We start from the raw sequence: 25891 nt of genomic DNA, 5'->3' as shown, positions 1-25891 counted from the left end.
AGAGGGCTCAGTTGGTTCTATTTAAACTTATCTGACAGAGTCTTGATGCTTTTTTAGCAGATTTATGAGGCTTGGCCAAATTCCACATCTCCCACTATATTTTTAATTAAGACAAAGGATTCCATACGTTCCCAGTCTGCTGCTTCCTACTTTTGTCACCATAAGGAATGCTACACAAATTAGACTGTTCATATTCACCACCAGAATGAGCATCTTATGTCATAGATTCCTTGCCCTTGAGTGGAAGACAAACTTCTTCCCCCCAACCCCCCGCCCCAAGGAACAATTGTTTTATTTCCTTCCAAGTGACAGGAGCAGAGGCATTTCCAAATGGTATAACCTACACTTAGGCTGCATACCTAGGTGAGCCAAAAGTGTGGAAAACCCTGGCAAGCTGCCCACCTGGATTTAATTAAAACTTTGTCTTTGAAGCAGAGAGCAGTAAACAGCAGCAGATCACAAAGGTGCACACACATACTTTCCCACCACTGACTAAGACTCATGCTTTCACACAGAAACCTTGCAGACTGACCTTGAGGTACAAATATTTCCATGATGTCACTTCAGTGCTGTACCACCAGGAAACCGCGTGCACCAGGAATTGCATTTCTTTACCTAAAAACCAGCTTCTTTACCAGGTGTCCTCTGACTTTAGAAATGGGTGGAAAAAAATAGGGTGTCACTCTGAGGGATTTTCAACTCATTTGCCTAAGATGTGATATTTTTGGTCTTTAAAAAAAAAAAAGCTTTCAGTGATGTTAGTTTTATAATAAAGAAGCGCTGCTCATACCAAGTGTTGGGTTTGTCTGGGAACCCTGATTTGTCAGAGTCCTGGGCGTCTGATACACTGACTTAGAATGATATAGATTCAGGCACATGGGCGTTTCTTGTTTTCCACGCTTAATTCTCTGTTTCCTGCTTTAAGTTCTATTCTGCAAGGACCTTTCCTTCCAGGTGCAGGCTGGCTTTCCGTGACCTTGAAGCAGCTCTTGGGCCCTGGATGCTCACCTCTTTTCTCTGCTCACCGGCCTTTGGTCTTTCTTCCCTCTATCCTGTTTTCTCCTACCATTTGCTTCTTGCTTCTCTCTTGTTCTTCTCCTACTGTCCATCTCTCCCCATTTGCAGGAGGTGAAGCTCCTGGGCTCCCCTGGAGGTTACGTGGGCATCTCAGAGGCATTTTGGGGTACAGAGGGCAGCGACAGAGCCCAGCCCCAGAGACCACACCTCCAGGCCTGCTTCTAGTGGTCCTCATGGCCTCCCCGACTTGGGATGCCGCAGCCCCCTCTGAGTTTCTTCACATCTAGAGTGAGAGGTGAAAAGAGATGCTACCCAAAGGCCCCTCCTCCTCTCACCATTTCACCTTCTTGCTGACTTTCATGGTGCTCTGGCTGGCTTCTCTAGCACATTCGGTTAGAAACTAACAGATTGGGGTTGGGAGAGGAAGGCTAAGATGGCCTGAGGTTTCCTGGAATTTGCGTGACCTCCAGTGGCATTCAGTATTTTGTGTCTTACCTGTTGGTTTCTGCAGACTGTGTGGCCTCAGCAACAGAGGATGATTTATGTGGGCGTTTTCTCAATATTTGCAAATATTTGAACAGGCATCATCAAAGAAAGAAGTTTCACTGAACAAAAACGTGTGCTGAGTTCATATATACTGAAACTATTTTATGATTTTTTTCAGGAGATTGAGGTTTTCTAATGTCACATATCAGAAGGCACCATGTGGGTGTGACAATGGTATGCTGGGTTTTTGTAGATGTTATGTGAGAAAACCTAGTCAGGGTGACAGTAGATTATTTTGACTACAGTCAGCCTGCAGGTGATTGTATGTTTGCTCTAGTGAGCTATCCACTTTGCAGACTGTCTGAAATAAATTCACACATTTAACTTAACCTCATGAAAACTTGTTGGAGGCAAAAAACATAGATCTGGGCCAAATATGATATATATTTTTTTGAGACAGAGTCTTGCTCTGTCACCCAGGCTGGAGTGCAGTGGCGTGATCTTGGCTCGCTGCAACTTCCACCTCCTGGGTTCAAGGAATTCTCCTGTCTCAGCCTCCCCACTAGTTGGGAGTACAGGTGTCTGCCACCATGCCTGGCTAATTTTTTGTATTTTTAGTAGAGATGGGGTTTCACCATATTGGTCAGGCTGGTCTTGAACTCCTGACCTCAGGTGATCCACCCGCCTCGGCCTCCCAAAGTGCTGGGATTACAGACATAAGCCACTGCGCCCAGCTGATATTTTTTAAAATTATATTTTGCATGCATTCCTGCATTGTCAAACATTCCAATGTTGCATTCTACATTGTCAAGGGTAATTGAGATCTGAGCACAAATATTTAAAGGGCTACCATTAAAAATGCAGCTTGTGTGGCAGGCATGGTCCATGACTGTCCCAGGCAGCCTAATTTTGACTCAAGTCAAAAGCCCCTCCCTCAATCACATAGCTCCACCTTGCCTAACCTGAGAAGATGCTCTATAGACAGACTGCCAAGAAGATGCAAGAGATGAACTTGGTTCCTCAGATGGCTGAACCAAGGTCAGATTCCCCTGCAAAGACAAAAACATTGAGATTTTGAAGATGGCATAAGCCAGAACATTCATCTGACAACCAGGAAAAGCAGGAGGGACAGGAAAACAAGTGACTAGCCACCATTGCATAGCTAGTCAGCCGGCAATAGAACTAGGACCAGAAAGCCAGGGTCCCCAGACTCTCATGCTGGGCTTCTTCCTGTGGGGCCCACTCAGACGAGCAAATTCATAGAAAAATCCACCACTCCACCCCTTCACCACCATGAGAGCACACATGGGAGGTGTGACTGCAGTGGAACCATGAGGGGTACTGTGGTGGCAGGCTTCTGGAGTCACTCTCAAGGCTTGTTAATCACATCCTTGTTGCTGAGGGTCCTGTAAGACAGGAGAAAGCCAGCTTCTCTGTGACTCAGTTTCCCATCTACCAAGCAGAGGTAGAAGCTGTTACTGGCTTAAGGTTTGCCCACCACTGCAGACCCGAGAAGGGGGCTAGGGAAATGGTACCCAAGGGTAAGGTAGCTGTTATCAGGAGTTGCCTCTCAGATTTCACTACAATTTGAACCATAGAACAATGTTTAGATTCCATAAATTACTCATTTGACCCTGTTCGCGTTTGATCTCCATACCTACCTGTTTCTTCACTGATTCTTAGTCCTATTTGCCAGTTAATCTCTTTGGTCCCTCTCGGTCACTACCTTGGAGAGCCCATTTGCCTTTGGCTCCACCTGCACTCGCCTGTGACTCCAGGTGTCACCTGAGCTCACGTCCAAGCAAGCTCAGCAAGTCTAAACCCCACCAGTCTCTGTCCTCCCACCCCCCAAATCTAGGAACTGTGGGGTAGTCTGTGGCACTTCCCTGTCCCGGAGCTGCCATGGAAGTTTCCATGTGTCTGTTCATCCTCTGCAGCCTCTTTCAGGGTCTCCATCTCCCTCTGTCCCAGCAAAGAGTACCTGGACCTGACCCCTTAAGGACAAGTTTCTATCCCCACTCTGCCAGCAACTGGAGTGTAACCTCGGGCAGGTCACTTTTATCTCTTTTAGCCTAACGTCTTCTTCCAGTAAAAGAGGAGGTAAATTAGACACCCCAAAGACCCTTCCAGCATCACACTCTGCAAAGTCATGAGTGAAAATTATCGACAAGGCTGCAGTTCTAAATATGCTTGAGAATGAACCAGCCTGGCCTTCTACCACTCGTCTCTCTCCTCCAGGCACTGCCAAGTGAACTTTCTTGGAGCCCCACGTCCTACATGTCACTCTGTGGATGCATTTCTAGCCTAACTCCTTCTCATCTTTGGAATAGGGTAATCACAAAACTTCTCGTTCAAACATGGATTTTGTGTGTGTGTGTGAGTGAAAGGGGCACCATTAAAAATAGAACTTGGATGGCAGGCATAGTCCATGACTGTCCCAGGCAAACCAGGGCATTGGGTCAGCCTAGTTTTGAATCAAGGCCAAAGCCTCTCCCTCAATCACATGGTTTGACTTTGCCTAGCAGGCCTCTTTCTCAGTGCTTGGTCCAGACCCTCCCTGTCCCCACTCCCACTAGGATTGTCCCCTCTTAAAAATCAGAGCCTCTGTTTAGGGTGGAAGTTGGCAGGAAGACAGATCTCCTGGTGGCAGTCTGCACTCGCACCATCATTTACTGAATGTAAATGATCACACCTCCTCATTTTGTTCTTGCACACCTGGGAGTTTCTTACATATCTGGCAGCAGCTGCCTCCAATTTGGGTGGGAGATAGCCCCAGCCAGGGGCCTCCATGGGACTAAAACTTCCTGAAGCCATCGCCTGCAGAGCCTCCCTGCCTCCCTCGGATAAGCTGGAAAATATTTAAATAGAATGGTCAGAGGAAAGTGGCCCTTGCTGGTAAATGCTTCTGACCAGGTCAGGAGACAGGAGCTAGTATTGAAGGAGCTTTGGCTGATGGGTTATACCTGGAACAAGACAGTAGAACAAGGGTTGGCTCAGAGCAAGCCTTCCCTGCTCTAGTGATGTTGAGTGAGTGCCTGGAACATTCCCCATGCTACAGTCCCAGCTATGGCCTGGCTCGGTCACCTTGCCAAAGGTACCTGGCTAGAAGCACCATGGGAGGCTCAAGGCAGGCCTGTCTATAGGTGGATCTGATATCTACCACATTTACGGCAGCACACAGTAGAAAAACCAAGCTGCCTGTAGGAAAATAAAGCTTGGCTTATTTATAGCACTGCCTTGAATCTCTGCTCCTAAGTTGCAACCTTTGGCAGGGCTGTCACGCACCAGCAGCAACCATGCTCCCTCTTGTTCTAGGTGGAGGGCTGGCTGAGGTGGGCAGGCTGCTGGTGGTGCAACAGATGATACCTTGATCTGAGCAGACATGTAGAACAGTATTCATAGCTGCTGTCTATCCAGTGGGACATGCAGGGGCCCATCAGGGTCGGTGGGCACAGCTGCCAAGAGCTGCAGCCCAGGTTGAGCAAGCCTGCAGAGACAGCTCCCCAGGAAGGCTCCACTGATGGGAGGTGTGGGGGCTGAATGCTGCTGGAAGCTTCCTTAGGATTTCTTACCAGCCAAGTATGAATGCTGCCCCCAAATGCACAGAGACGCCTGGGAGCGTGTGGAAGGAGGGACGCCAGGCCTCCCTCCACGTCCCCTGCCGCCATGGTCTGGCCAGATGCAGCCCTTTCTCTGTCTAATTACATTTTAAGAAGTCAGACACATTTGAATCCTCCTGGCAACCAAAAATCTCCAAGAGATCGACATGACTCAACCCTTCAGTCCTCCATGCTTACTGAATACAACTTCTTCCCAGGCGAAGGCATTTTCCCCTAGCCTGATGGAATCCTGTCCAGAATGAGGGTTTTCACAAGAAAAACAATGCCTTTCCCTCAGCTTGGGAATGACTGTGCATGGAGGAGAAAGGGAATTTTCCACGTGAGCGCTCCACTGCTTCACCTCCCCACAGAAGGTTTAGAAGCACCGCAGCAAGCTGGTTGTCTAGTGTTTCTTAAATTGTCATTGTCACAAAGATTCTTTCTGCTTCACTTCTTCCAAAGTTCTCCTCCTCACCCACCCCCAACCTTGGTCCAAGGCATAGTAATTGAGCCATTCAGTATCCAGCATGGGGACTGGTCCTGCAGGACCAGGCAGGTGCCTTTGTCTGCCTTTGTGCTCAGAGAAGGCCTTCACGCCTTTGGTTCTCGTAAGGTGCTCGCCACGGCAACCCAAGTGTCTAAGCAGGGCATTTGCAGGGGACTGTCCCCGCCTCACAGGCGGCTAGCAGCAGCAGTTTGAGCCTGTCAAGTGGGTGAGGTGGGGTTTTTCCCTCTTTCCTGCATTCTAACTGCTTTTTCTTCCTTTTCTCAACCTGTGTAGGTGGTAGCTAGTTTAAGCACCAAACCTAGCAGCCAATAATTAACTACACACACCTTCCATCATGCACAGTGCAAACCATGATGTCCTTCCTTCTGCAGGTGGCCCTTGCCATGCCCAAGGACCTCATCTTGGCCCCATGCCATTGAGAGAGTCCTAAGCTCCGACCAGCAAGGGCTTCCCTCTGCCTCTCAAGCGGAGGCACTCAGGGGCTGCCCGTTGTGGCCACACACCCTGTGAATGCATCACATGTACCCACGTCACCATTCAATCATCTGGGGCTGGGAATGGGATTGGGCCTCCACATGGAAAAAAGGGGATTCTTTTCTGGGGTATGACTGCATTTCCAAACCCAGTCCAGGATCAGTAGTGTCAGTCCTTGTTCTGAATTCCCATAACACAGCTGATAAAGAGTGGCAGAGTTCCCATAACACAGGTAATAAAGAGTGGCAGATAAAGAGTTGTGGGTGGGCTGTGGTTTGGAATCCAGCCCTGGCCCCTTCTAGCTTTCCCTCCACCTTCTCTTATCCTTGCAAGCTAGAGCCACACAGAAAGAAGTAAGAGTGTGGCTGGCAGTGTTCCTAAAATAAGTTGTTCAACAAATGTTTACTGAGTCCCTATTGTGTGTCAGGTAGTGTTTTTCTAGTACCTGGCTCACTTGAAGAGTATATTCTAATGTTTTTATATTTAATAAGGGAAAAGATTTGGAGGCTAAGGCAGGAGCATTGTTTGAGCTCAGGAGTTCAAGGTGGTAGTGAGCTATGTTTATGCCACTGCCCTCCAGCCTGTGTGACACAGCAAGACCCCAACTTTAAAAAAAAAAAAAAAAAAAGTTGGGAGAAGAACTACTGGTGACATAGAAATCAGGTTTCAGACCTACACTTCTAGCAACAAATGGTTTTCTCTCATTCCTATGCCATTGAAGCCCGGGATACTTCACTCTCTTCACTCCTAGAGGTCCCCTGCAAGTGCCAAGCCTATGTCAAGTATTCTGCAAAGCTCAGCTCAAACCAACCCCCCAAATTATTGGTAACAATTATCCCTCCTAATGAGCTTCAATTTTGGAAAGGGATCTTTGAGGCATAGGGCTAACTTTTTAACTCAAAAAAATATATATATATTTAGGCCAGGCACGGTGGCTCATGCCTGTAATCCCAGCACTTTGGGAGGCTGAGGTGGGTGGATCACGAGGTCAGGAGATAGAGACCATCCTGGCTAACATGCTGAAACCCCATCTCTACTAAAAATACAAAAAATTAGCCGGGTGTGGTGGCACATGCCTGTAGTCCCAGCTACTCAGGAGGCTGAGGCAGGAGAATCGCTTTAACCCAGGAGGCGGAGGTTGCAGTGAGCCGAGATCGCACCACTGCACTTCAGCCTGGGTGACAGAGCAAGACTCTGTCTCCAAAAAAAAAAAAAAAAAAAAAATTCATGGTAGTATGCCAGGCTCCATAGTAAGTCAGCAAAAGGGTCATTTTGGTGGCTTTCTGGATGCAGCTGGCATGGTCCCTCTTCAGAAACATTTTTGAGTGCCTACTATGTGTCCAGCACTGTGCTAGGCACTGAGGGCACAAATATCCATAAAATGTGGCCCTCACCCTCAGGTAGCTCCTTGACAAATAGGTGAGACAGACACTTCAGCACCTTGGAGTGGGCTAAGGGCCAAGAGCAAAGGAATTTGGGAAGCTAGTGGAGCACTCAGTTGGGCACTCAACTCAACCTGGGTTTAGGGAAGACTCCTCTGAGGAGGTGATATTTGAGCTAAGTCCCCATGTCTCTGCAGGAATTTAAATTTAACCAACTGTGTGGGTTCCACTGTGCATGCTGGTGGTGTCGATGTGACACGTTGTGTTCTGACTTTTCCATTTATAGAGTGTTTCAGGTGCACTGATGCATGCCTTGAGAGCTGACTGCCAAAATAGGGGCCCCAGACAGCTGCCTTCCCAGGGGAGGGGTATCCAGAAACTTCCATTCTTGCTGTGCACATTTCCCCAGCTGACCTATAGCTGTCTTGAAATTATAGTATTCAATAGTCCTTCCTTGGCTCGGAAGACTTTATGGGCCTTCCAGTAGTTAATGTCAAAGTTAGGTATCTCTGGGAGGGAATGCAGCAGAAGCCATCACCAGCTAATAGTTGCTCTAGAATTATTCTGAAAGCATGGTGTCCAGGCCAGGGGCCAGGAGTAGAGAGGGAGAGGGGTGGTAGGGGATTAGGAGGGGGAAGGCAGAGGGGTTCCCTCTCTTGCCACAAACAGATCTGCTCTGCTGTCTGTGCATTTACACTTTGCCTAGCTCCTCCACAAAGTTCTGCTATAAGGAGAAATGGGCCAATGTCTTTCCAATCCAAATGCCATCAGAAGCAAGCTCTACATGTGCCCGACTGCCTAAGAGGAGCATATGAGCGCACAGATGGCAGCAGTATATGAGGACATTACACCTGCTCTGCTCCTTGATACTTCATTGTCAAGCATCTAAATAAGTATCTAAATGGAGAACCAGCTAGGAAGTACAAATCCTGATGTTCAGAAAAGCAGCAAGCCGCCCAGGCGTGGAGGGTGCAACGCTTTGGGGATGCCTACCCATGCGAGTCTAGCACAGGGCTTGCGGGTGGGGTGTTCCTTCTTGAATGATCTGTTCTCCATTTCCTCTGTGCACAGCTCTGGGGGCAGATTTCATTTCAGACTGCTTTAGAAGACAGGACAGCAGGAGAGGAAATCACTAGAGACAAAAGAAAATTAGAAGGATTTGGTAGAAGTCATATATAGGAAACTGAGAGCAAAATTTGGCTCTTGGAGACTAAAGTTAGTGGGAGGAGAGAACAGGGCCTGGCCAAGACTTGTCATTTCATCATTTAAATAGAGATCAAGATGCTAAAGTTCCCAGGAGACATCTCTTTTGTGACTTGCCAATAGCATGGAGAAATTCCATCAGGGAGCTTCTGAGATATGGATCCAGACTAGCAGACATTAACAGAATTACCAGGTGTCTAGGGGGATCCCAGACTTTTCAGCACACAGTGAGGGGGATGTAAACACTAAAGTTATATGGGAAGTCACGCTGGATGGATTGACGAAGGCAGCAAAACCTAGCAGTCACACTGAAGCAGCTCCCTGCCGTCAACCAACCACATTTGCACCCTGATTAAAAACTGGAAATGTTAAGAGACTTGAAGATTTCTGCTCTCTGCACCTGCTTAACTCTTCCTCTTGCCCTTACTAAATTTTAGCTGCTTTCTTTTTGGCTAATTTCACAGTGTTCAAAAGTCTATTGGAAAAAAAGAAACCCACAAAGCACCATAGATAAAAACTTTGAGATGGGGAAAAAGAAAAATATTGGTTTGATCTGCTCCCTTCCTCTCCCAGAACCCAGGAAAATGCCCAGTACACAAGAAGCAAGGAAGGGAAGGATAAAAAAAGGAGGGAGGGAATTAGTTCTGGATGAAATGTCAGAAAAGTGGCCGCCATGAAGGCCCCAGTCAACCAATCACTTCCTCTTCTTGGGTCTCCTGATGGAATGTTTTCATCTTTGGGAAAATCTTTCCACCTTTATCTCTTCTAGAACTGTAAAAACGACAGGATGAGCCAGGGCAGTGGCTCATGCCTATAATCCCAGCACTTTGGGAGGCTGAGGAAGAAGGATCACTTGAGGCCAGGAGTTCAAGACCAGCCTGGGCAACATAGATCTCTACAAAAAATTCTAAAAAGTAAATTAGCCAGGCAAGGTGGTACATGCCTGTAGTTCCAGTTATTCAGGAGGTTGAGGCTGGAGAATCACCTGAACCTAGAAATTTGAGGTTACATTAAGGTATGATTGAACCACTGTACTCTAGCCTGGGCAATACAGCAAGACTCTGTCTCTATAAAATAATAATAATAGTAAAAAACTGGAATTGGGATGGGAACAAGGCAACTTGGTGTGTTCCTGATGGAAACCCTTGCCTGATGGAAAGGGCAGCTAATAACAGCCTATTGATAATTGATTAATGTGTTACATTTTGAAAGTACACAAAACATAACATTCAATATCAGGATTAAGATTTATTACGTAAGTGAGACAAACCTCCTATTAAAAGTGGAAGGCTCTCAGATTGGATGAAAAATAACACCCAACCATACAATATATATTTCAAAAATGCACATTTTTCCCAGGAAGATGCTGGAGACATACTCATCCCTATTCCTTCTGCTAAGTCCAACTAAAAACACTGGACATTACATTTAAAACAAACATAAAAGATTCTGAAAGGTAAGAACTAGAAAGTAGACCAAGCTAGGAACCTCAAGACCCAAAGAATGACACAGCAGGAACTCCCTGAATTTTGTTTGTGCCTCATACATTCCAGAGTTTAGAGCTGAAGAAGCTGGCAACCTGGAAAAAGCTAATGCACACAAAGGAAAAAAAAGAAGAAGGGGTAGAAGAAGGAGGAGGAGGAGAAGGAAGAGGAAGAGAGAAAGAAGAGGAGAAGAAGAGGTAAATGAGGAGGAGGATAAGGAGGAGAGGAGGAGAAAAAAATGAGAAGAAAGAGAAGGAGAAAGAGAAGAAGAAGGAGGAAGAGGGGAAGGGGTAGGGGAAACAGACGACTCCTCCTGCCAGGCAGCACAGAAAAATATGTGGTCCCACCTTCACCCATGCCAGGAAAGGCCCAGTGGGGAGTGCAGACTCCACACTCACGAGACTACAATGAGGCAATGCAACCTCACCACTATGGTTGTCAGAGGAGGCCTAGTAGGGAGCTGGGGTTTTCATCTCCACTTGGCAGTAATGAGGCCTCCCTTCCCCTCCTGCCTCACTACAGTGTCACTGGAGACCATCTGGGGAGCCTGGACTTCTTCCTCCACCCAGCAATAATAGGTCAGTCTGCCCCCTCCCCACTGCGGTGGTGTCAGAGAAGGCCAAATGGGGAGAGTCAAGACTTTAACCACTGGCTCCAATAGTAATGAGGCCACCCCCTGGTAGCGTCAGTGGAGACCATCTGGGGAGCAGAAATTAGGGACCTCTACCCTTCCCAACCAGAGTGGGATCAGCAGGGGCCTAGTGGGAGCCAGCACCCCACCCCAGCAGCAACGAGGAGCATCTCCCAACCTTGGTGGTCACAGAGGTTGCAGTGTATCACCCTCCCCTGATGGTGCAGCATCACAGGATGTTACCTAAGGCAAGATTTAAATAAGATCCAGAATTTCATCATAGAATACCAAAATGCATAGTTTTCAATCAAAAAATCACTCACAATACCAAGAACCAGGAAAATATCAAACTGAATGAAAAAAGCCATCGGTAGACACTAATATCAAGATGACAGTGATGCTAAAATTATCTGGAAAAGGTTTTAAAGCAGTTATTATAAAAATGCTTCAGTGAGTAATAGTGAACATACTTGAAACAAATGAAACAATAAAAAATCACCAATAAAATCATCTCAGCAAAGAAACAGAAAATATAAACAACCAAATGGAAATGTTAGAACTGAAAAATATAACAACTGAAATAAGAATCTCAGTAGATGGGCTCAACAGCAGAATGGAGAGAACAGAGGAAAGAATAAGTGAACTGGAAGATACAATAGAAATGACTGAATCTGAACAACAGAAAGAAGATGGAGTGAAAAACAAAGAGAGCAGAGCCTCAGGGACCTGTGGGACTATAACAAAAACTAAATTTATATCATTTGGGGTTCCAGGAAAAGATAGAAAAAGAAGATGGAGCTATAACAGTACTCAAAGAAATAATAATTGAAAAATCCCCCAATTTGACAAAACCCATAAACCTACGGATTCAAGAAGTGAATGACCAATAGGATACATCAAAGAAATTCACACCAAGACACATCATAATTAAAGTTCTGAAAACTGAAGACAAAGAAAGTCTTAAAAGCAATGAGAGAAACAACATTTTATCTCTAAAGAGAAAACCAATTCAAATGACAGCATATTCTCATCAGAAACCACAGGGGTCAGAAGAAGTGATACAACATTTTTAAAGTGTTAGAAAAAAAGGAACTGTCAACCAGAAACCTATGTCCAGTGCAAATATCATTTAGGAATTAGGAGGAAATCAAGCTATCCTCAGATTAGCTTGATTACCCAAATAAGTGCACTAACAAAGTGGAAATAAGTTCTCTAAACAGAAGGGACATGATGAAAGAAGGAATCAAGAATCATCAGGAAAGAAGAAAGAATTCGGTAAACAAAGATGGTAAATTCAATTAGCTTTCCTTCTCCTTTTGAATTTTCTCAATTATGTGTGATAATTGAAGTGAAAATTATAACACTGACGTGATTCTAAATAGATGTAGAGAAAACATTTTAGACTATTATAAACAAGGGAGGGCAATAGGATGTAAAGGATGGTAAATTTTCCGCACTTCAAACTGTTGATGCACGTAGACCATGAAAAGTTATATATACAAAATGTAATGCCTGGAGTAACCACTAAAAACCTACTCAGAGAGATGCACCCCAAAGCACCATGTATAAATCAAAATAAAACTCTAAAAAATGCCCAAGTCATGCACTGTAAGCCAAGGAAGAAAAAACAGAAATGAGAAAACAAGGAGAGCAAACAGAAAACAAGAAATACAAAGACAGTCTGAAACTTAATATATTAATAATTATATTAATTTTGAATAATGTAAAGGCAAAAATTTAAAGACAGATGATCAGAGTGGATTAAAAAACATGAACCAATTACATGCTGTGTATAGGGTGATATAGATAGGTTGAAAGCAAAAGGGTCAAAAATAACACATCATACAAATATTAATTAAAAGATAGCAAGAGCGGCTATATTAATATCAGATAAAGTGACATCAGAACAAAGAAAATAATTGAGACATAGAAAGACAGTCTATATTAACAAAAGTGTCAATCCACCAAGAAGATAGGGCACTGCTAAAGGTATGCACCAAACATGACAGCTACAAAATATGTGATGTGAAAACTGATAGAACTAAAAGGAGAAACAGACAAGTCTACAATTACAGTTACAGACTTCAACACTCCTCTCTCAACAATTGAGAGAACAACTAGACAGAAAATCAAAACACATAAAAAATCTTAACACCCTTAGCATATAGGATCTATGGACATTTATGGAACACTCTACCCAACAACAGCAGAATGCATTATTTTCAAGTGCCCAAGAACATAAACCAAGATGGACTGTAACATGGAACATAAAGCAAACCTCAAAAAATTTAAAAACCTCAAAAGAAATAAAAATACATTGAACAGAATGAAAATGAAAATACAACACGTCAAATTGGTGGAACATAGCCAAAACAGTGCTGAGAGGGAAACTTACAGCTTATTTTAAGAAACAGAAAAGTTTCAAACCAGTGACCTAAGCTCCCACCTCAAGAATCTAGAAAATATAAAGAGAAAAATAAATGCAAAGAATGCAGAAGTAAGTAAATAATAAAGATAGGAGCAAGAATCAATGAAATTGAAAACAGAAAAATAATAGAGAACAACAACGAAACAAAGAGCTAGATCTTTTAAAAGATCAATAAAAGTGACAACCCTCTGGCAAGACTAACAAGAAGACACAAGTTACTAGAGTGAGACAGATTATATTAGTATATACTCTGTGCACATCAAAATGGTAGTAAGATAATACTAAGAAAAATTCTATGCACATAAATTTGACGATTTAGATGAAATAGACTATTATTCGAAAACACACAATACCACAGCTTTCTCAACATGAGATAATTTGGATAACCTTATAACTATTGAGTAAATTAAATTCACAATTTAAAAAATTTAGAAAAAGAAAATTCCAGGCCCAGATACTTTCAGTGGTTAATTTAGAGAAGAATATCCATCAGTTCTTCACAATATTTTCCATAATGTAGAAGAAGAGGGAACTTTTACCAATTCATTTTTTGAAGTTAGTATTCTCCTGATACCAAAATCAGACAAAGACAGAACCAAAAAGAACTACAGACCAATATACCTTATAAACATAGACATAAAAAATCCCTAACAAAATATTAATGGGTAGAATTTAGCAATATATAAGAAGAATTATACACTGACCAAGTGTGGTTTGCTGTGAAGACGCAAGGCTGGTTCAATTTTTACAAATAAACCAATCTAATTCTTCATATTAACAGGAAAAAGAGAAAAAAAAATCACATTATCATTCCAATTGATGCAGAAAAAAGCATTTGACAAAATTCAACAATTACTCATGATAACAACTCCTAGACAAATAGGAAGAAAGTGGAACTTCCCCAACTTGGAAAACAGTATCTACAAAAATCCTATAGCTAACATTATACTTAGTGGTGAAAAATTGAATGCTGTCCCCCTAACACTAAAAACAAGGCAAGGTTTGGTCTTACTATTTCTATTCAATGTAGTACTAGGAGTTCTAGCCAGTGCAATAAGGCAAGATACAGAAATAAAAGACATATCCTTTTAGATAATAAAGGGAGACAAAAGTAGCCCTGTTTGCAGATGACATAATTGTTTATGTAGAAAATTCCAAGGAATCTACAAGAATGAAGCAAGGAAAGGAGGAAGGAGAAAGAAATGAACGAAAGAGAGAGAGAAAGGAAGGAGGGAAAGCAGGCAGACAAGGAAAGGAATTCCTAGAACTAAAAAGTGACTCAGCAAGGTTGCAGATACAAGGTCAACGTTCATTCATTGTATTTCTATATATAGTTGTCCCAAGGTGTCTGTGGGGGATTGATTTCAGGATCAACACTCAGATACCAAAATCTATGGATGCACAAGTCCCTTATATAAAACTATGTAGTAGGCGGGGCGCGGTGGCTCACGCCTGTAATCCCAGCACTTTGGGAGGCCAAGGTGGGTGGATCACGAGGTCAGGAGATCGAGACCATCCTGGCTAACACAGTGAAACCCCGTCTCTACTAAAAATACAAAAAATTAGCCGGGCGCAGTGGCGGGCGCCTGTAGTCCCGGCTACTCGGGAGGCTGAGGCAGGAGAATGGCGTGAACTTGGGAGGCGGAGCTTGCAGTGAGCCGAGATTGCGCCACTGCAGCCCGGCCTGGGCGAAAGAGCGAGACTCCATCTCAAAAACAAAAACAAAAACAAAAACAACTATATAGTATTTGCATATAACTTATGCACAAAGATACCTACTTTGTCATCCCTAAATTACTTACTATATGTAATACAATGTAAATGTTATGTAAGTAGTTGTTGTATTGTTTAGGGAATAATGACAACAGAAAAGACTGTACATGTTCAGTACAGACACAACCATCCTTTCGTTTCCCAAATATTTTTGATCTGTGATTGATTGAATCCATGGATGCAGAATCCGTGGATATGGAGGACTGACTTTACTAGTATCGGACACCTGGAAACCAAAATTTCAAAAAACACCATGTACAATGTCTCAAAAAATTAGAAATACTTAGGTATAAACCTAACAAAACATGTAAAGGACTTGTATGCTGAAAACTACAAAATGCTAATGAAACAAATCAACGTAGAGCTATAAAATGGAGAGATATACCATATTCATCAATTGGAAGATTCAGCATAGTAAAGATATTATTTATCCCCATATCGAATACAGGTTTAACCTAATTTTTATCAAAATTTCAGCAGGATTTTTTTATTGCTATAGACAAACTTATACTGAAATTTATATGGAAAGGCAAAGGAACTAGAATAGCTAAAACAATTTTGAAAAAGAATAAAGTGGGAGGAATCAGTCTATCCAATTTTAAGACATATAACTATAGTAATGAAGACTGTATGGTATTGGCAGGTGAATACACACATAGAACAATGGATAAAAATAGGGAGTGCAGAAATAGACCCATATCAACATGCCCAACTGATTTTTTATGAAATGGCATGAGCAACTCCAGTGAAGTAAGATAGCCTTTTCAACAGATGGTTCTGGAATACTTGAACATCCATAGGCAAAATAAGAAAAATTAAAGAACCTTAATCTAAGTTCCACATTTTATATGAAATTTAACTCAAAATAGATCATAGACTTAAATGTACATAAAATGTAACACTGCAAAAACTTTAGAAGTAAACATATAGAAGAAAACCTTTGGCAACTATGGTTAGACGATGAGTTCTTAGGCTTCACACCCAAAGCGTGATTCATAAAAGGAAAAACTGATAAACAGGACATCATCAAAATTAAAAGCATTTGTTCTGTGAAAGACTATGTTCAGAGGCTGAAAAGACAAGCTACAGTCTGGGATATGTTTGCAAAGCACATATCACACACTAAGGCATAGTACCTACAATATACAAGGAACAATCAAATGTAAACAGGTTTTTAAAAATCCAGTTAGGAAAAGGGCAAAAGATAAAAACAGGCGTTTCACTCATGAGGCTAGAGATGGCAAATAACGCATGAAAAGACATTCAACATCATTAACCATTAAGGAAATGCAGATTAAAACCATAATAAGATGAACTCTTTCCCCCTAACACTATTGACCTATCAGAATGGCTAAAATAAACAACAGTGATAACACGTAATGCAAGTGAGGATGAAGAGAAACTGGATCTTTCATACATTGCTGGTGGGAATATAAAATGGTACAGCCACTCTGAAAAAGAGTGTAGCAGCTTCTTAGAAGACGAAACACATGCTTACCATACAGCCCAGAAATTACACTCTTGGGTATTTATCCCCCCAAAAATGAAAACTTGTGTTCACACAAAAACTTGTATATTAATATACATAGCTGCTTTGTTCAGAATAACAAAAAATCTGGAAACAAACCCAATTTTCCTTTAATGGGTAAATGATTAAGGAAACTGTGGTATGTGCATACCATGGAATATATATTCTTTTGCAATGAGAAAGAATGCACTATTGATACATTCACATGGGGAATCACCAAAAAATTTTGCTGAGTGGAAGAAAAAAATACCAAAAGGTTACATACCATGATTCCGTTGATATACCAGTCTTGACATGACAAAATTATATAGAGAGATAACAGATTAGTGGCTGCCAGTGGTAAGGATGGGGAGATGTTTGCAGAAAGAGGAAGGAAGTAGGTGTGGCTGTAAAAGGGCAACATAAGGGACCTGTGTGGTGATGGAGATGATCTGGATCTCATTGTATCAATATCTATATGCTGGTTGTGATGTTGTACTCTAGTTTTTTAAGATGTTACCATTGGGCGAAACTGGGTAAAAGATACCCAACATATCTCTGTATAATTTCTGACAATTGCGTGTAAATCTACAATTATCTTGAAATAGAAAAATTCATTTAATTACATAAAAAAGCTTAAAATGCACTGAAAACAAAGTGGTTCAGAAAAATTCAAAGGAACAAAGAATGATCAAGTAAATAATAACAATAACAACAAAATCAGGGTTATTGTATTAAATACTGAGCCAGGGTTGAATTCAAGACAATAAAAATTATTGAATGAGAAAAGACACAATAGTATAAAGGTCATAGTCTCTAATGGGGATTTAACTCTCATACATTTTACGCATGATATGAAATAATACAATTATACATAAAACAAGACACAACTATAGGAAAATCCAGGAGAAATCCCAGAAACTGCAGAGTTCTATGAGAATTTTAACTCATCTCTTACCAAGCCATGAAAAAACTTTGAATGATAAAAATAAAGTTGAGTAACGGACATATATTGAATTTGGTTCCTGACAACAGATACTGCATCTTCTTTACAGAGTCTCATAAAACTTACAAAAATGGATCTTATATTAATCTATAATGAAAACCTCAGTAAATTCCACAAAGTAAAAATAGCTTGAGTGGCATCCTTTGCATCGATGACATAACACTAGAAATAATGAAGCAGAACCAAAAAACCCCACCTTAGTCACTTACAAATTTGGCAGTCTTTTAAAACTCATATTTGATCAAAGCAAAAATTAAAATATAAAATTCTAAATAGCTAAGAAATAATGATAATGGAAATGTAAACCAAGCAGAAAATAAAACATACCTTTAAACTTTGAGAAAGGATGAATCAAGTATCCAATTTAAGGTGCATTTTTATAAGTGCTATGAAAAAAATAAATATGAAAAACATAAATACATTAGAAAACAGTAGGTTGGATTTTTTAAAGTCAAGCTAATTCTCTGGAAAATAAATGGGCAGATAATGAACTAGAGAAATCACTGACTCGCTTAGTCAAGAGAAGAAGGTGAGAGAAACATACTCTGAAGTAGAAACAAAAAAGTGGAGATAAATACAGGTACCTAGAGACTAATAAGTAATACGGAAGAGTATTCTGTCGCATTATTTACAGCCAAAATTCAAATGTTTGGTGCAATGGGTGGTTGCTTTAGGAAAATATAAGTTGCTGGAAAAAATGGAAAATCTGAAAGTTTCATAACAATGGAATCAAAGTAACAAACCAAAGTATCAAAGAACAGTGCATTCTACAAATATTTATTGAGCCTCTGTTATATGCCAGGGCCCTGGGAAGTCCAGGGGAGGGGGAAATGGCCCTGCTTTCAGGGAGCTCTCTGTGAATTGGGAGTGCGGGGAAGATAAGCCCTCAGCGTCATAAGAGGTCAGTGGCCAGGGGCCAGATGGAGGTGGGAGAGGGAGAATCCTGTGTGCCATGATGCTGCCCCGTGCCCCTCTCTTGGACTGTTGGGAGAATAAAAAATCATGGGGTCCCCAGGGCCTGACACCTAAAAAATACCCCACAAATGGAAGCTGCTCTTGGTTCCCCACCCTCCCCCTATACAATGAAAACAGGAGGCGAATGGGGGCTGTCCTCCCAGGCCATCCAGGATAGCTTCCCAGGGCATCTATGGATGAGAATCTCGAAGGATGAGTTGGAAGCAGGAGAAAAAAGGTGTTGGAGGCTGAGGAACAGCATGTGCAGCAGTCATTAGGTGAAGAAACGGTGTGCGTGCTGGAGCTCCCCACATGGTTTTCTATGACTGGAGCACGGGGGCGTGACCTGGGGGTATGGTGGGGCTGAGGCTGGGGCCGGGTCACAGAAGGCCTTATATGCTGTGGTGAAGAGGTCAGCAAGATTTAGCTGAATGTTCTTAGATACACAGGTATAAAGGAAACCCAGGTGAGCCTTGAAATTTCAGCACCCAAAGGAGCCCATCAGTGAATCCTCTTAAGCTGCTCTGCAGAGGTTCAGGATAAGCCTGAAGTGGCTGGTTCTTAGATGCAGAGAAGGCTCTGACCTGCATCCACATGGCCCCCAAGGCTCTGTGGCCTGTGGTCCAGCTGCAGAGGATAGGAGGAAGCTTTTCAAGTTATTACTGGATGGGCTATGCTCAACAGGTTTTTCCAGTTCTGCCTCTAGGGAGTCTTGCCCAACAATTAATCCAGATGGTCACCGACGGGTTTCTTTCACCTATAAATCCTTGAAGCCTCTTTTTGACCTCAACACCACTAATGCAGGCTTCCTCTGTTTTCCCCTAGGATTTAGAGGATTCTTCTCAGCTCATTCTGGCCTTTCTTTTCTCACTGCTGTCATATTTGATGACACAGGAAAAATTAGCAACGATGGATAGAATGGTGGATGAATACATACATACATACGTGTATATATGGCTGTGGCTTGAGGGACAGAGATTTCATCTGAATTTTCCTGAAATACAAGTGGATCACTGGACTGAAAATGTTCCGTGGTCACTGCTTCCTGAATTCTAATGTGCTTCCTATGGTGTATTTGTTTGCTAGGTTGCTATAACAAAATATGGCAGATGGCCGTCTTCTCGCTATGTCCTGGCCTTTTTTCTGGGCATGCACGTCCTTGATGTGTCTCCCTCTTCTTTTTCTTTTTCTTTTTTTTTAATTTGAGACAGAGTCTCTCTCTGTTGCCCAGGCTGGATTGCAGTGGCGGGATCTTGACTCACTGCAAACTCTGCCTCTCATGTTCAAGTGATTCTCATGCCTCAGCCTCCTGAGTAGCTGGGATAACAGGTATGTGCCATCACATCTAGCTAACTTTTGTATTTTTAGTGGAGATGGGGTTTCACCATGTTGGCCAGGCTGGTCTTGAACTCCTGACCTCAGGTGATCTTCCTGCCTCAGCCTCCCAAAGTGCTGGGATTACAGGCATGGGCCACCACACCTGGCCTCCCTCTTCTTATAAGGACATCAGTTATTTTGGATTAGGGCCTCACCCTAACAGCCTCATTTTTACTTAATTATCTCTTTAAAAATCTTATCCTCAAACACCACTGGGGGTTGGGACTTAAACATAAGAATTTGGGAGGGACACAATTCAGTCCATAACACACAGCTTTTAACCTTCGAAGTAAAGACTCTAAGTCCAAAGTCAAGGACAGGTGGGGAATTGGGGGTGACAGTAAGTTGAGTTGAAATCAACCCAATTTTGGATTTTAAAAAAAGTCAGGGAGAAGAGCCTGGCCATATGCTCCTCCATGAATCACCTCTCTGCATGCAGAAGAGGTAGGTATGATTCTGAGCCAGTCTACACAGTAGGTTATGTAGGAGCCCCAAAGGGAATAACCTTGTCTCTGCTTGCAAAGCTGTGCTTTTTGAATTTGCTCCTTCCCATTGGACATGGTAAAGGCACTGCAACACCACAAGGGGGAAAGTGAGTTTGCCAAAGCATGGTAACCCACAGGTGCTGCAGCCAGCCCTGTGACCCCCAAAATAGAAGAAGAAGCATGTCCGTCGGCCTGCCCTCAGGACTCAGAAGCAGCAGGGCTCCAGTCCCCTCTCTGTCCAAGCGTATTCAGCATGCCAGTAAAAAGATGTCTTTGAGCTAAAAAACAGAACTACTGTTCGACCCAACAAACCCATTACTAGGTATATACCCAGAGGAATATAAATCATTCTACCATAAAGGCACATGCACGTAAATGTTTATTGCAGCGCTATTCACAATAGCAAGGACATGGAATCAACCAATGTAGATGCCCATCAATGGTAGACTGGATAAAGAAAATGTGGTCCATATACATCATGGTATACTGTACAGCCACAAAAAGGAATGAGCTCGTCTCTTTTGCGGGAACATGGATGGAGCTGGAGACCATTATCCTTAACAAACTAATGCAAATACCAGAACAGAAAACCAAGTACCACATGCTCTCACTTATAAGTAGGAGCTAAATGATGAGAACACATGGACACATAGAGGGGAACAACAGACACTGGAGCCTACCTGAAAGTGGAGGCTAGGAGGAGGGAGAGGAACAGAAAAAGTAACTACTGGATACTAAGCTTAGTACCTGGGTGATGAAATAATCTTTACAACAAACCCCTGTGACACAAGTTTACCTATATTACAAACCTGCACATGTACCCACGATCCTAAAATAAAAGTTAAAAAAAAAAGTCTTTGCTTACCTTCTCCAGAGCTTTCCTCTGTCTCCCTTTGTGCTTGTTGATTTTACTTCTTGTAGATGGGTTTTCTGTACTTTTCATTTCCTGCCAGTTGAAGAGGCCAGGATACAGCTATGTTTCATCTTTTCAGTAAGGCGGAAAATAGCATGTGCCTTGGGTCTGACTGTCTGTGGCCTGTTCCTGCTTTCCCTCATGGCCTGTGTGTTTGATCCATTTCACCAGCGCGTGGCCCACCGTTGCCTAACTGTGATACTCAGCTCCCCAACCTCAGGAAGAGAAATAGTCACCCCTGCTTCAGAACATGGTGGTGAAGAGAGCCATCTTGGGCTACTCAAAATCCAAAGACTTAGAAGGAAAAGCTCAGATTCATTCTCAACCCTCCTCTCCCCAGAGCACTTGGCTACCAGAAAGATCCAGCTGCCACTGCCTGTCGCCTTTCTAAAGAAGCATAGTTTTTAAGACACAAGACTGTTGAGCAGGTTGGATTTTAAAAATTGGGAAACATCTCCAAGCAGTTTGGAAGGAAAAGAGACTCTGATCTTGAATAACCTCCTCAGGGGATCAAAGAAAAAGACCCACTAAGATGAACATCCCCCCTCTTGCCCCATTCAGGTTAAGTATAAATATGACTTGCCCACCTTGGGAGACCTGAGCTCACACCTGCTGCTGATGACATGGAGGAGACTGAGCAGGGGAGCCACAGGGATTAGAGATGGGCATTGTTCCAGTCTGGCCCAATTTTTATTCACTTTCCTATTGCAAGGAATGCCCTTAGAAATTGCAAAGCCATTGCATTTTGCTAATGCTAACAGAAATTCCTTAAACTAGGAGATTGTGCCACTGCCCATCAATTTTACAAGGCAATAATGCAGATCCCAAGTGGCTAAAGTCTGAGGCAGAAGGCAGAGCACTTCATCACAGTGAGAGAACTGGGTTGTTGCTGGGGGAAGCTGTTCTGATATCACGCTGGTATTACCATGCATTAATAAGCTTTGTTCATCTTCTCTGACACTGGAGGGCCAACCCTTTTGCTTCATCTTCCTGCTTATTATGCAGCTCAGGCCATGGAGATGGGCTGCCTGCTTGTCATAAATTGTAGGCAAACTCCCTTCGTTCTGTTGTTGGTCCCAGTGGGCTTGAGCTCCTGGGAACCAAGGCTTTCAGTTCCACAAATGCACACTGAGCCCTGATGCCAGGCTAGGCCCTGTGGGGAACTCCAAGATACATGAGCCACAGTTCCTGCCTTTGTGATCGTGTTGTGGTCAGGGAGAAAGTCACATGGCCTAATAATTACACCAACAGGCAGAATGTGTAACAGACAGGAAAACAAACAGCTGTGGGAACTCAGGAAGGGAAGGAGTAACTTTCAATGAAAGAACAGGGAGATCCTTGGACAAGCTTTCAGTACATAGACACTTAGAGAATGCAGCCATTTCAGCCTGGAATTTGCCATAGCAAAGAAGAGGGAGCCCAGAAATAAGAAGATGACACACAAAATATATGTATATGTAACCAGAATAATTTAACCATCCTAAAATAATCCTTTATGCTATGGCTCCATAATTGTTCTCTCTGTCTTCCAGCAGCCCCTGGTAACCAATGATCTATTATTCTTCATCACTATAATTTTGTCTTTTTGACAAAATTCCATATAAATGTAATCATACAATCTGTAAACTTTTGATATGGACTTCATTCACTCAGCATGATGTCTTTGAGATTCAGCCAAGTGGTTGCATTCATCAACAGTGAATCATTTTCATTGCTGAGTACTGGTCCGTTGTGTGGATTAGCAGAGTTTGTTTTTCCATTCACCCTTTGAAGGACATTTGGGTTATGTCCAGTTTTTGACAATTGTGAGTAGAGCTGCTATAAGTATTCATGTACAGATTATTATGTGAACATAAATCTTCATTTCTCAAGGACCAAGTTTCTTACCTCAACATTGGCACTACCAACCTTGACATCTGGGGCCAGATACTTTGTTGTGAGGGAACTGCCATGTGCATTGCAGAATGTTTAGTTTATCCCTGGCCCCTACTGATGCCAGTAGAACTCTGCCAATTGTGGCAATCAAAATGTCTGCAGACACTGACAAATGCAAATATCATCCACACCTGAGAACCACTGCTCTTGGTTAAATACCCAGGAATGAATTTACTGGATTATATGGCAAGCATATAACTTTAGAAGAAACTTTTTATTCCTGATGTATGAGAGATCCAGTTACTCAGCATCCTAGCTGACACTCAGTATTGTGTATTTTTTATTTTTCCTATTCCAATAGATATATAGAGGCATCTTACTGTGGTTTTAGTTTGCATCTCCCCAGTAGCTGATGCTGTTGAAAATCTTTCGATGTGCTTGTTTGCCATATGTATCCTCTTTAGTGAAACTGATAAAATCATTTTCCCATTTTTAATTGGATAATTTGTTTTCCTACTGTTGAGCTTTGAGAGTTATTTATAGATTCTAAATACAAATTCTCTTTTGGATATGTGACTTTTGCAAATATTTTCTCCCATTCTATAGTATGTATTTTCATTTCCTTATCAGTGCCTTTTGCAGAGAAAAGTTTTTTATTTTGATGAAATCCAATTTATCCATTTTTCTCTTTCATGAGTTATGCTTTTGATGCCAAACCTAAGAACTCTTCGTTAAACCTCAAGTCATGAAGGTTTTATCTCATTATTTTTCTAAAAGTTTAAGAGTTTTTTTGTTTTACATTTAGATTTATAATTCATTTTGACCTGATTTGTCTGTAAGATGTGAAGTTTAGGTCAAGATATGCTTATCTTTTGACTATTGTGATATCAAATTGACTATTGTGATATCTGTTGAAAATACTATCCTTTCTTCATTGAATTCCTTTTGCATCTTTGTGAAAAAATATTTGGACATATTTGTGTAGAATTATTTCTGGATTTTTCTATTTTGTTCCCATTGACCTACGTGTATATTTCTCAACCACACTATCTTCATTAGTATAACTTTATACTAAGCCTTAAAATCAAATAAGATAATTCCTCTGACTTTATTCATCTTTGGCAAATTGTTTTAGTGATTCTAGTTTCTTTTCTTTTACATGCAAATTTTAGAATCATTTTGTCTCTACAGAAAATTCATTGGTGATTTTGATTGGAATTATAAAAAATCTATGGATCAGTTTGGGAAGAATTAACAAATGTACTATGTTGACTCTTCCGATCCATTTTATTAGTTCCTCTTTGATTTCTTTAATCCAGATTTTTTATTTCCAGCATAAGGATGATGTACATGTTTTTGTAGATTTATAACTAAATATTTCATTTTGGGGGAAGCTGTGGTAAAAAGGTATGTTGTTTTAAGTTTTGCTTTCTAGTTGTATGTTGCTAGTATTTAGAAATATAATCAATGTTTTAATGTATTGACCTTGTATCCTGTAACCTGCTAAGCTCGTTATTAGTTCTAGAGGATTTAGGGTATGTCGGGGGACATTTACTGTGTGTTGTTGTTTTTTTTTTTTCTATGTAAGCAAGCATGTTGTCTGTGAATAGCAACAGTTTTATTGTTTCCTTTCCAATTTCCATGGCTTTGTTTTCTTTTTCTTGCCTTGTTGCATTGGCTAGGATTTTCAGTATGTGATGAATAAGAGTGATGAGAATTGACATCCTTACTTTGTTCCAGATCTTAGGCAGAAAGTGTTCAGCCTTTTGCAACTAGATATGATATTCTCTACAGGGCTTTCTGTGTGTATGTGTGTTTTTCTCTTGTAATTGTCCTTAATCAGGATAAGACAGTTCTCTTCTATCCCTAGCTTCCTAAGAGATTTTTTTAAATCAGGAATTAATGTTAAATTTTGCCAAATGCTTTTTCTGCATCAATTGATATGATTATGGTTTTTTTTCTTTTTTAGGTTGTTAATATGATAAATAACAATGTCTTTTGATTTTTTTTTGGAAACCAGGTCTCATACCATCTCCCATGCTGGAGTGCAGTGGTGCCATCACAGCTCACTGCAGCCTTGACCTCCTGGGCTCAAGTCATTCTTCCATCTCAGCCTCTCAAATACCTGGGACTATGGGTGTGTGCCACCATGCTTAGCTAATTTCTATATTTTTTTTAGAGACAGGGTTTCACCATGTTGTCCCAGCTTGTCTCAAACTCCTGGGTTCAAGTGATCCACTCACCTTGTCCTCCCAAAGTGCTGGGACTACAAGCGTGACCCATCTAATGGTTTAGTTTTGAGTATGCAACTGGCCTTGCATTCCCAGGATAAAGTCTACTTGGTCATGATGTATTATTCTTTTTATATATTGCTGCATTCCATTTGCTAATATATTGTTGGGGATTTTTGCATCTATGTTCCTGAGAAATCTTGGTCTGTAGGTTTTTTTCTTCCTGTACGATCTTTGCCTAGTTTTGGTATCACAGTAACACTGGCCTCATAAAATGAGTTGGGAAGGGTTCCCTCCTCTTCTGTTTCCTGGAAGAGATTGTGTAGAATCAGTGTTATTTTTTATGTAAATATTGGGTAGAATTCACCAATGAAACCATTAAGGCCTAGAGATTTCTTTTTTTTACAATCTTTTAACTATGAATTACATTTTCTTAAACTTTAATGAGATGATTCTTGTTATGTATTTCATTTCGTATGATCCTTGGTAACATGAAATATTCAAGGAATTACTTCATTTCAGCTGTTATCAAATTATGTGTGTAAGGTTGTTCATAGT

At 41.7% G+C, this 25891-nt stretch overlaps 1 protein-coding gene across 3 annotated transcripts in view; it reads left to right on the top strand.

The window, feature by feature from the left end:
- The window catches only part of ACOXL (acyl-CoA oxidase like), a 388168-nt gene that overhangs the window by 317837 nt on the left and 44440 nt on the right, over positions 1-25891 (top strand). The gene's annotated exons all lie outside the window — the stretch shown is intronic.

This window comes from Pan paniscus, chromosome 12, assembly GCF_029289425.2.
Source record: "Pan paniscus chromosome 12, NHGRI_mPanPan1-v2.0_pri, whole genome shotgun sequence".
Classification (NCBI taxonomy): domain Eukaryota; kingdom Metazoa; phylum Chordata; class Mammalia; order Primates; family Hominidae; genus Pan; species Pan paniscus.
This window is presented reverse-complemented; position numbering and strand designations above follow the sequence as displayed.